General features: G+C 37.5%; 1 protein-coding gene across 6 annotated transcripts in view; it reads left to right on the top strand.

Moving 5' to 3' along the window:
* Positions 1-12,118, top strand: part of LOC116463588 (interaptin-like) — a 219,295-nt gene that overhangs the window by 63,991 nt on the left and 143,186 nt on the right. The window lies entirely within an intron of this gene.

Here is a 12,118-nt window from a genome sequence, read left to right as displayed (position 1 = left end):
GGAGTGCAGTGGCATGATCTCGGCTCACTGCAACCTCTGCCTCCTGGGTTCAAGTGATTCTCCTGCCTCAGCCTCCCGAGTAGCTGGGATTACAGGTGTGCACCACCATGTCCGGCTAATTTTTTTTTTTTTTTGCATTTTTAGTAGAGACGGGGTTTTGCCATGTTGGCCAGGCTGGTCTCAAAACTCCTGACCTCAGGTGATCTGCCTGCCTCGGCCTCCCAAAGTGCTGGGATTACAGGCGTGAGCCACTGTGCAGAGCTGCCATGCTTCTTTTTAACAAAGAGAACTGAAGAATTTATGGGAAACTAGAAAAGCATCTTTGTGTTTGTTTATACTGTTACATTTCAGAAGAATTTAATTTTGGAAAATACAACCCAAAGTTGCTTAGGGGTAAGAAAAAAGCATATGCATTTGTCTTTTGGGGTTATATGATTCCATAGGTAATAAATTATTAGTACTTCAGAATAGGTTCAATACTGTCTAGTTTCTAGGAGTGGAGGAATTGAAGGGCTTATTAATCTTTTTAATCTGGATGAGGGAAGTAAGGACTTAAAGAGTTAGTAAGGGAGAAATATAATGTTATTGTTTTATGATATGCAATGGAAGGTATCAGTGAGGATTAATCTGAGGGGCAATGTTATTATCTGAGAGAACAGTTCAAATTAATTATAGTTGTCACTTCCTATAACTCAGCTGAATGTGGTTCAGTTTCTTGTGACAGGTACAGCTTACTTCAAGGGACTGGGCCCTGGAGTTATAACCATCCTTTGGCTAGGACAGGTATTGAGGAAAACAGCCGAAGCCTTAAGTACTATATAGGTATAGACTTCCACCACCATTCCCCCTACAACATACCTCTCAAATATCCAAGAGATTTGATGCTTCTGGATGAGTAGTTAACAAGAAAAGTTTAAGGTGAAGTAATAATAAATTGTTCCAACAGATGGCAGGGTTCATTTTGGGGAATCCAAATGTCTAATCACTTAGCCAGGGACAGTTAGAGAAACTGAATTGCAAGACTGTACTCTTGGCATGAAAAGAGAATATTAGAGATCTGGTGTTACCAATAAAAGACAAGATTACAAGAAACCAAGTTATAAGCCTACTATTAAAGCCAGCCCCCCTCCCCCCCCCAAAAAAATCAGCAACAAGAATAAATTGATGCAGAGTTGGACAGGGGTTTTTGAATTCAGGCCTGAAGTCAGGATTGGTCCCAACAATCAGGGGAGAGGGGATGAGAAGAAGAAAGGCAGGTGGGTAGGAGGTCTCTAAGTGGGGGAATCATATGGCAATAGGTGTGAGATAGAATAACCACCACCAGACTGAGTGTAGATAATTGATGTTATATATCAATGAGAGCATCTATAAGTTGAAGAGACAAGATTCTGAAGGAGAGGACTCAATGGGAGGACAGATTGATAGATGGGATGGGCTCAAGTGATACAAATATTCCTGGACCAAAGTCTTGGGGCAATTTTCTTGAGTAAATTCTGGTAGATTGAGTTTCTTAAAATGAAAACATAATTCTTGCTTTAAATCCTCCAAAGGACCCATAACACTAAGGAAAAAATGCAAATTCCATAACATGGCATACATTATCTCCAGTTTGCCTTTGATTTTTGTCTTTACAGGTGAGCAACTAAGAATTAACCAGAATGTGCCATCTTCTTTTAAGCTACTGTGCTTTGGCTTAATGCCCTTCTGAAATTTCCTGCTTGTTATACCCTCCTCTGCCTCACACTGACCATAACTCATTCTTTACCATTCAGCTTCCTTGACTGAGTCCTCCTCTTGTGCATGCATAAAATTTTGTGCATACCTGTTGTTACAGTACTTACCCTTGGTGGTGGTTGACTGACCAATCAATCTTCTTATTAACTGGAGTTCTTTGATGAATGAATATGTGCATGACTAAGGTGAGACTCTGAGAGGAGTGAATTATGGCTAAAATTTAGCACAGTTTGATGGTCAGCTTGTTTGAAGGGCCTCAGGCCTACTCATGATAACTTCCTGTTTGCAATGAAGGAGTCATCCAAAAACTTTCAAAAGATCAACGTTATCTGGCATGTTTCTCAATAGAGCCCTTTGTGGAATCCTGGAGCCTTGTAAGGTCAGGATATACAGGAAAATCTCTGTTCTTGAGGGGCTCTGAAATTCTGATTATGCCTTGGCTGTCAAGGGAGGCTTCAGGTTCTGTATTTTGGGGAGTGTATTTTGAGGAAATGTAAAAGAAATAACAGTCTCTATCTTCAAGTCTTTGGTGGAGGAATGGCATTGGGGAGGACTTCTTGGGTGAGATTATTATTCCTGATTCTTGAAGTTCATCGTGTGGGCTACTTAGCAGATATCTGGAGGTCAGATAAGTCAGACTTTTTGGATTTCACGATGTAAGGAGCTGTGATGTGATGGAACACTATTAATTATTTGGATGTATCTGTGTATATTAGCCTTATTTATATTTTACAAGAAAAATAATAGCATTCAGCTACACTAAGATTATAGGAATAGCATCTGATATAGTTTAGATGTTTGTCCCCTGCAAACCTCATGTTGAAATGTAATTCCCAGTGTTGGAGGTGGGGCCTGGTGGGAGATATTTAGGTCATGGGGGTAGATCCCTCATGACTGAATTGATTCTGTCCTCACCACAATAAGTGAGTTCTTCTGATCTAATTGTTTAAAAGTGTGTGGCATCCCTCCCCCTTGCCTCTGCTCTTGCCATATGAGATGCCTGCTCCCCCTTTGCTTTCTGCCTTGACTGTAAGTTTCTTGATGCCCTTACCAGAAGTAGATGCTGAAACCATGCTTGTACAGCCTGTAGAACTGTGAACCAATTAAACCTCTTTTCTTTATAAATTGCTCAGCCTCAGTAATGCAAAAATGGCATAATATAGCATCTCCAGATGTAGGACTGTCTATCTTCTCCCATAGTCAAAGAAACTATCTCGATCTGGGGCAGAAAATTGGTCTTGAAGTAATGGACATGGCCCAACTACCCCTTCCAAGTTGGGAACAGGATGGGACACACTGGCCTGCTGAAGAGTCTTCCAATTCTAAAGCAGTGGGCCAAGGGTGAACTTAGAGGCTGAAGTGAAGGGTCAGGAGTTGGAAAGCAGTTTGATGATCAAGAAAGTTTATGGGCAAGTACCAAAAGCAATTACCTGAAACAGTGTGTAGGAGAAGGAAGTCTTTAATGGAGCAGACTTCATCTTGGTCAGGAGTACCCTCTGAAAGGGACAGCTCTTCTGGACAGATAAAGCCTCTTTGGGACTCACCAGGAAAAGAGTAATGTCTTTTTTTAGATGGGGTACCTGTTTTCCATTTGACTTTCCTTCTTTTGCTGATACTTTCTGATACCCTATTGAAGTGAACAACACTTTAAATAAAAGTGATCACATATAATAATTATAAAATTAATACTAAAAAATAAAGCATTGCTCCTCAAAGTGTGTTCCAAGGGATTCCTAAGAAATATTATTGAAAAAGTTATCTGCGATTAAATTTATGTTTGGAAAATATTCTGCATCTATTCTTGGTGACTCATTCTGCATATTAACATAGTGCCATGATCTGAATGGTTGTGTCTTTAAATTTTTATGTAGTGATATTTTTCATAGAATTAGAAAAAACTATTCTAAAATTCATGTGGAACCACAAAAGAGCCCAAATAGTCAAAACCAATTCTAAGCAAAAGAAGTAAACCCAAAGGCATCACACTACCCAACTGCAAACTATACTACAAGGCTACAGTAATCAAAACAGCATGGTACTGGTATAGAAACAGATACGTAAACCAATAGAACAGGAGAGAGAACCCAGAAATAAAGCCACAAACCTACAACCATCTGATCTTTGACAAAGTTTACTAAAACAAGCAATGGGGAAAGGACTCCCTATTCAATAAATGCTGCTGGAATAACTGGCTATACATAAGTGGAAGATTGAAACTGGACCCTTTGCTTTCACCATATACAAAAATTAACTGAAAATGAATTAAAGACTTACATGTAAAACCCAAAACAAAACCCTGGAAGAAAATTGAGGCAATACCGCTCAGGACATAGGCGTGGGCAAAGATTTCGTGATGAAAACACCAAAAGCAATTACAACAAAATAAAAACTTGATAAATGGAATCTAATTAAAGAACTTCTGCACAGCAAAAGAAACTATCATCACAGTGAACCTACAGACAGCCTACAGAATGGGAGAGAATTTTTGCAATCTATTCATCTGACAAAAGTCTAATATGCAGAGTCCACAAGGAACTTAAACAAATTTACAAGAAAAAACAACCCCATCAAAAAGTAGGCAAAGGACATGAACAGATATTTCTCAAAGGAAGACATTCATGCAGCCAACAAACATGAAAAAAAAGCTCAACATCACTGATCATTAGAGAAATGCAAATCAAAACCACAATGAGGCTGGCGCAGTGGCTCACACCTTTAATCCCAGAATTTTGGGAGGCCGAGGTGGGTGGATCACCTGAGCTCAGGAGTTCAAGACCAGCCTGAGCAACATGGCAGAAAGCCCACCTCTACAAACAATACAAAAATTAGGCATGGTGGCTCATGCCTATAGTCCCAGATACTTGGGAGGCTGAAGCAGAGGGATCACTTGAGTCCAGGAGGCAGAGGTTGCAATGAGCTGAGATTGCACCACTGCACTCCAGTCTGGACGACAGAGGGAGACCTTGTCTCAAAAAAAACAAAAACAAAAAACAAATAAACACCACAGTGAGATACCATCTCATGCCAGTCAGAATGGCAATTATTATAAAGTCAAGAAACAACAGATGCTGGCAAAATTTCAGAGAAAAAGGAATGCTTTTTACACTGGGGTGGGAATGTAAGTTAGTTCAACCATTGTGGAAGACAGTGCGCTGATTCCTCAAAGTTCTAGAAGCAGAAATGCCATTGACCCAGCAATCCCATTACTGGGTATATATCCAGAGGAATATAAATCATTCTATTATAAAGATACATGCACGCGTATGTTCATTGCAGCACTATTCACAATAGCAAAGATACAGAATCAACCCAAATGCTCATCAATGATAGATTGGATAAAGAAAATGTGGTACATGTACACTGTGGAATACTATGCAACCATAAAAAAGAACAAGATCATGTCCTTTGCAGGGACATAGATGGAGCTGAAGTCATTATCCTCAGCAAACTAATGCAGGAATAGAAAACTAAGCACCACGTGTTCTCACTTATAAGTGGGAGCTGAACAATGAGAACACATGGGGGGAAACAACACATACTGGGGCCTGTCAGGGGGCATGGCGAGGGGAGAGCATCAGGAATAATAGCTAATGGATGCTGGGCATAATATCTAGGTGATGGGTTGATCTGTGTAGCAAACCACCATGGCACATGTTTACCTATGTAACAAACCTGCACATCCTGCACATGTACCATGGAACTTAAAAGTTGATGAAAAAATAATAATAAAATGGGCAAAGGATATTAACAGATGGATAATCTTCTCAAAAGCAGATATACATGTGGCCAACATGCATATGAAAAAATGTCCAACATCACTATTCATTAGAGAAATGCAAATCAACACCACAATGAGATACCATCTCACACCAGTCAGATTGGTGATTACTTAAGTCAAGAAATAACAGAGGCTGATAAGGTTGCAAAGGAAAGGGAACACTTACACACTGCTGTAGAAATGTAAATTAGTTTAGCCACTGTGGACAGCAGTTTGGAGATTTCTCAAAGAACTTAGAACTACCATTCAAGCCAGCAATGCTGTTATATATACCCAAAGGAATATAAATCATTCTACCATTTATACATACATATGCGTGCATATGTCCATTGCAGCACCATTCACAATGCAAAGACATGGAATCAACCTAAATGCCCATCAGCAGTGGAATGCATGAAGAAAATGTAGTATATTATACACCATGGAATACTACACAGCCATAAAAAAGAACAAAATCATGTCCTTTGCAGCAACATGGATGGAGCTGGAGGCCATTATCCTAACCAAATTAATGTAGGAACAGAAAGCCAAGTACCGCATGTTCTCATTTATAAGTGGGAGCTAAACATTGAGTACACATGGACACAAAGAAGGGAACAATAGACACTGGGGCCTACTTGAGGATAGAGGATGGGAGGAAGGAGAAGATCAAAAAACTACCTATTGGGTACTATGCTTATTACCTGGGTGATGAAATAATTTGCACACCAAACCCTGTGACACACAATTAACCCGTATAACAAACCTGTATATGTAACTTAAAAGTTGGAAAGAAAAAATTCATGTGTTGGAATCCTACCCCAAGATGATGGTATTCGGAGATGGGGCCTTTGCGGGGAGATTATGTCATAGGGCTCCACCTTCATAAATGGTATTAGTGTGTCGATGAAAAGAGTCAAACTCTGTTAAGATTTTGAAGAGATTTATTCTGAGTCAAATGTGAGTGCCCATGGCCCATGACACAGCCCTCAGGAGGTCCTGAGAACATGTGCTCAAGGTGGTTGGGGTGCAGCTTGGTTTTATACATTTTAGGGAGGCATGAGACATCAATCAAGTACATTTAAGAAATACACTGGGTTGGTCCAGAAAGGCAGGACAACTCAAAGTGGTGGGGGCGGGGGGAGGCTTCCAGGCTATAAGTAAATTTAAACATTTTCTGGTTGATAATTGGTTGAGTTTGTCTATAGACCTGGGATTGTTAGAAAGGAAATGTCCAGGTTAACATAAAAGGTTGTAGAAACCGGGGGCTGGTGTGGTGGCTCACGCCTGTAATCCCAGCACTTTGGGAGGCCAAGGCAGATGGATCACCTGAGGTCAGGAGTTTGAGACTAGCCTGGCCAACATGGCAAAACTCCATCTTTACTAAAACTACAAAAATTAGCTGGGCGTGGTGGCAGGTGCTGGTAATCCCAGTTACTCAGGAGGCTAAGACAGGAGAATTGCTTGAATCCAGGAGGCAGAGGTTACAGTGAGCTGAGATTGTGCCACTGCACTCCAGCCTGGGTGACAAAGCAAGACTCTGTCTCCAAAAAAAAAAAAAAAAAAATTATGGAGACCAGGGTTCCTTTGAAGTCTTATAATGGCTGCCTTTAGAGACAATAGATGACAAATGTTTACTATTCAGATCTTTAAAAAGTGCTAGACTCTTAGAAAATCTCTTTAGGATTAGGCAGACTTGGAAAAAAAAGATCTAGCTATGTTAATAGGGATTCTTTACAGATGCAAATTTTCCCCCACAAAGGACAGCTTTGCAGGGCCATTTCAAGTTATGGCAAATAAACATGTTTTGGGGTAAAATATTTTGATTTTTTCCTTCTCTAGTAATGTTATGCCAGAGTTGGGTTGGAAAATAATTCACAACATATAGGGTTAAATAAAACCCATCTGATGAGAATTTATGGTTTGTAGGGCATGACTCCCCAGAACTCTTAGATAGGAATTTGGGCAAGATTAAAAAAAAAAAATCAGAGCTTAGTCCTCAAATGCATTTATTAAAGAATTCCCAGAGAGAGCCCTTGCCATGTGAGGTTACAGCAAGAAAAAGACCATCTGTGAACCAGGAAGCAGGCCCTCACCAGACACCGGACCTTCTGGCACCTTGATCTTGGACTTCTCAGTCTCTGGAACTGTGAGAAATTTCTGTTGTTTATAAACCATCCAATCTATGCTATTTTGGTTACAGCCGCCCAGATGGACTAAGGTGCATAATAAAAGCTCTTAGAAGCATTACAGAAAAAAAACCCAAAACTATTATTTCCAGTATTAGTTTACTGTGAAACCATTTTTGGAATGGGATGGGGAGCTTACTGTAGAACACACTTTGACCACACTAAAATAATGTTAGTAAAGCATTTGCTATGGCAAAGAAACTGCTAAAACAAAACAAACAAACAAAAAATGGGATGAAATTCTTTTATCCGAAGGAAAAGGAAACTGAGAAGCTTGAGCTAGGATTCCCCAAAAGGTTTAAATGAAAAACCATTTATAAAACATGTTGCATAGAGCCTTTCGCATAGTTGATGCTGAATCTCTTGTTACTGCTCTTGCTGTTGCTGTTGCTTTGTTGTTTAATGGGGAAGGAGACAAAAAAGAGCTATTCTTGCCAGCTGTGTGAAAGACAGGTTGCTGTCAGTGGGGTAGACATCAGCTAATTTATTCCTCAACTAAGGAACCACTATAATTTTGGAGCAGTCATGGTTTCTTCTTGCTTTCAGGTTTTCATATCTTGGTAATTGTCAGTACAAATTCGAACTTTCCCCTATGGTTTTCACCATTCTCTGTTCCTATCTCTGTCTATGTACATACATATATATATATATATGTATGTATATATGTGTATATATATGTACATATGTATATGTGTATATATATGTACATATGTATATGTGTGTATATATATGTACATATGTATATGTGTATATGTGCGTGTGTGTGTAGGTGTGCAAATAAAAATAGAATTTATTCTGAAGAATTCCTTAAGTAAATGGCAGGCAGTTACCCTTTGTAATTTGCAGAGAAAAATATTTGGGATAGCTAAAGGCTCATTCAAATGGGCTTTAAAGGGATTATAAAACATCTAAAATCCAGCTAGCAAATTTTTGAATTAGGTAGCCTGGCAAACTCAAATGCTTAGGAGGTATCTATAATAAATGAGTAAAATAGACTGGTAGGGGGAACTATACTAAACCAAAAAAATGCATGCTCATTAAAGATAGCAGCTGCTCCAGGAGACTGGTTTTGTGGGAAGAATGTGGGTCCATTGTTTTTTAATCACTTGACTTTTAGAGAGGTGGGGAATCTAGATTCTTACGTAAAATCTCTCCAAGTTTAAATATTTGGGCTTATAAAAAACAACACTCTGCAAGACAGATAAAACATGTTCAAAGACCAGTTTGTAACTTCTGAATTAGGCAAATATCAGACTGCACATAGTGTAACCTGGGCAAATCTTCATACCAACTCAGCTCTGTTCTTTTTATCATAGAACCCTTTACAAAGGAACTAGTGTAGTGATGCTCTTAGCCAGTCTTATAACTAAGGTGATTTTTGTGAATCTCGTAACTATACACTTAAAATTAACTTGAGATCACAGTGCTATTATTTGATGATCTAAAAAAAAATCACTTTACATTTCCTGATGGTATTACCAGTAGGCATGAAACTTTCAATGCAGAGATATAGGACTTGAGTTAGAAAATATTTAGTGGAACACTGATAGCAGAAAAACTGGCCGAAAGTGAAATATGTTTCCTAATTGTTTGCTAGAGTATTTGGCTTATTATATTTTTATGTGATTTGATCACTTACAGTTGAAGAGAATTTTCCTCAGAGTATGGCAGGCAGTAATTTGAATTTTGAATAAATACTATACAGTTTTTTTGTGTTTTTATTTTTTAATGGTGAAGTGAAGAGCATACAATATCTTGTTGAATGATTTGGCATTTATAAATGTATACTTGGGCATTATTAACGAAACTCTTTGAATGATCTTTGTTTTGGAAGTAGCCGTAATAACTCACACCTTTTTTTGGTTATTTTTAAATTTTTTGAATTATTAAAATTTTTTAAAGAGATGGGATCTTGCTGTGTTGCCCAGCCTGGTCTTAAACTCCTGGCCTAAAGTGATTGTCCCACTGCAGCCTCCCCATCCCCAGTAGCTGGGATTATAGGTTTGATCCACTGTGCTTAGCTTGATTATTAAATATTTTGAGAAGATAATAAAAGTCTTTCTAACAAATTTTCTTTTCTTGCCTTCGTTACTGCAGACAACCTCATTCCTTTTTTTTTCCTTCCTTCTCTTCTTGTCTGCTTTCAACAGTACTTGTGATGCAAGCATATTCTCTAATTGGAAAGTTCTTCATACTTTCCAGGACACACAAAGAAGCAGCTGGGTACTTGCCTGTCTTTGTTGCCTCCTTTACCATATTTATCACAATATAACTGTCTTATTTTTTATACTCTTCATACCTAACCATGAGCCACTTGAGAACAGGTGCCATTCCTTTTTTTCTAAGTGCTTAATTATGCCAGTTATGGTATCATGTACATAGTGGGCTTGTAATTCATATTTTTGAGTGAATGATTTTTAGTTTTCCTTTTTCTCTCTAATGCAATTACAATTTTATCAGAAGATGAAAATAATAATCCAGAGGTGTTGCATATTTTCTTTTCCTCGTATTGAACCAGTTGCTTCAAATCTAAAAATGGAAGAATGGAAAATCTCAAATATTAATGATCCGTTTTGTTTTGTTTTGTTTTGTTTTGAGACGGAGTCTCACTCTGTCACCCAGACTGGAGTGCGGTGACGTGGTCTCAGCTTACTGTAACCTCTGCCTCCTGGGTTCAAGTGATTCTCCTACCTCAGCCTCCCAAGTAGCTGGGACTACAGGCGCCCACCACCACACCCAGCTAATTTTTGTATTTTTAGTAGAGACAGGGTTTCACTATGTTGGCCAGCCTGGTCTTGAACTCCTGACCTTGTAATCCACACGCCTTGGCCTCCCAAAGTGCTGGGATTACAGGTGTGAGTCACCACACCTGGCCAATGATTCTTTTCTTATAGTTCTCTGCCTTATTTCCAGAAGCTCACATATAATTTTCTTGAATGTTTTCAAAGAAAAACAGACCAGGGTTTAAAACAACAATTGTAATCTAGTGATATTTTGGGGTACATTAATAAATGGGTTTTGTATTGTTTCAAGTGCACTCACTCTTCATAGTTTCAAACATGAATTTTTTATTGATTTGCTGGTCTATTTCCTATTCTTTAAAAAAAAATCTTGTTTTCACTGTGCACATTATGGAATACTTGGAAAATAGAAATAGATGAAGAAGATTACGCTTAATATCACTTCATAAAATATATTTTTAGGAATCAGTCTCTTCTTGTAAAATGGGTTCATTATATTGCCCAGTGAATGTCAGAAATTATTTTTTAAAGTATATTTCAGTTAGAAAAATATTTAAAAGCTGAGTTTCACAATCAAAATATGTTATGTTTTCTGTAATAATTTTAATAAAATTTTTAATCTTTTATGGACATTATTATTCAGGGTATTTAGCTGAGGGACAAACATATATCTAAAGATAACTGAAGACATCCTGGACATCATGTAAGACTACTAAAATTTGATTTCTAGAAATTGTTATACATTTCATAACCACCAACAGTAAAGAAAGGAGGCAAAGCCAGCTCCTTAAATGGAGTAGCTATGTGTTCCTATATTTGGAGAACAACTTTTTTCCTTCACTTAAGGTGTTAGTTCCTGGTAGAAATCAACTTTCACTAATAGCATTCCTCAGAATACAAATCATGTTTCCTGTTAACCTACTGAATACTATCTAGCTTATATTATAAAAACTTTCATAGAGAAATGCTTGATTTATTTGTGTATATATAGTTTTAAGAACATTTAATTATACAGTTTAATATCCTGATTTTAAAAAAGCACCATAATGTAAGCATTTTTCTGTTATTTTATACCTACTATAAACATTTTTAATGACAAATATTACATTGAGTAAATAATTTTCTTACTGAACCATTTGTATTACTCTGAGATTTTTTTGCTACTGCAAATTATTGTAGTGATTAGCTTTCTTCAAAACCAAAGCAAACAAAAACGTTTTCTATATTTAGATCTATTTCTTTAGGCTAGATTCCCAGCAGTAGAATTCCTGGGTTAAAGAATTTGAGCATTTTTATGCTTCAAATGGTCTATAAAAATGAATATTCCCACAAATTATGTTAGAAAATGCCTTTCCATTGTAATTTGACAATATTGGTTATACTCACTTTTGATATATCTTTGTTAATTTGTTAGATTAAAATATTGTTTTAATTTCCATTTCTCTGACTAAAAAGTGATTTTTTGTTTTTTACTTAGAATAATTATTTCCCTTAATTCTATATTTATTTTTATTTGCTTATTTAACTATATACTTCCCGTTTTTAAGGATCAGTAGAAGCATCCAGTCTTCAAACCAACCTCTTATAAGTTAATTTTAAGGTTGTTATATGATAGATCCTGGGCCATGCACTATTAGTTACAACTCTTGGTTGTGACTAAAATTTAGCTTGAACTAGCTTAGGCAATGGATGTTTAA

The sequence above is a fragment of the Hylobates moloch genome, unplaced genomic scaffold (genome assembly GCF_009828535.3).
Source record: "Hylobates moloch isolate HMO894 unplaced genomic scaffold, HMol_V3 SCAFFOLD_43, whole genome shotgun sequence".
Taxonomy (NCBI): Eukaryota; Metazoa; Chordata; class Mammalia; order Primates; family Hylobatidae; genus Hylobates; species Hylobates moloch.
Note: the sequence above shows the minus strand (reverse complement) of the source record. Positions and strands in the feature narration are given on the sequence as shown.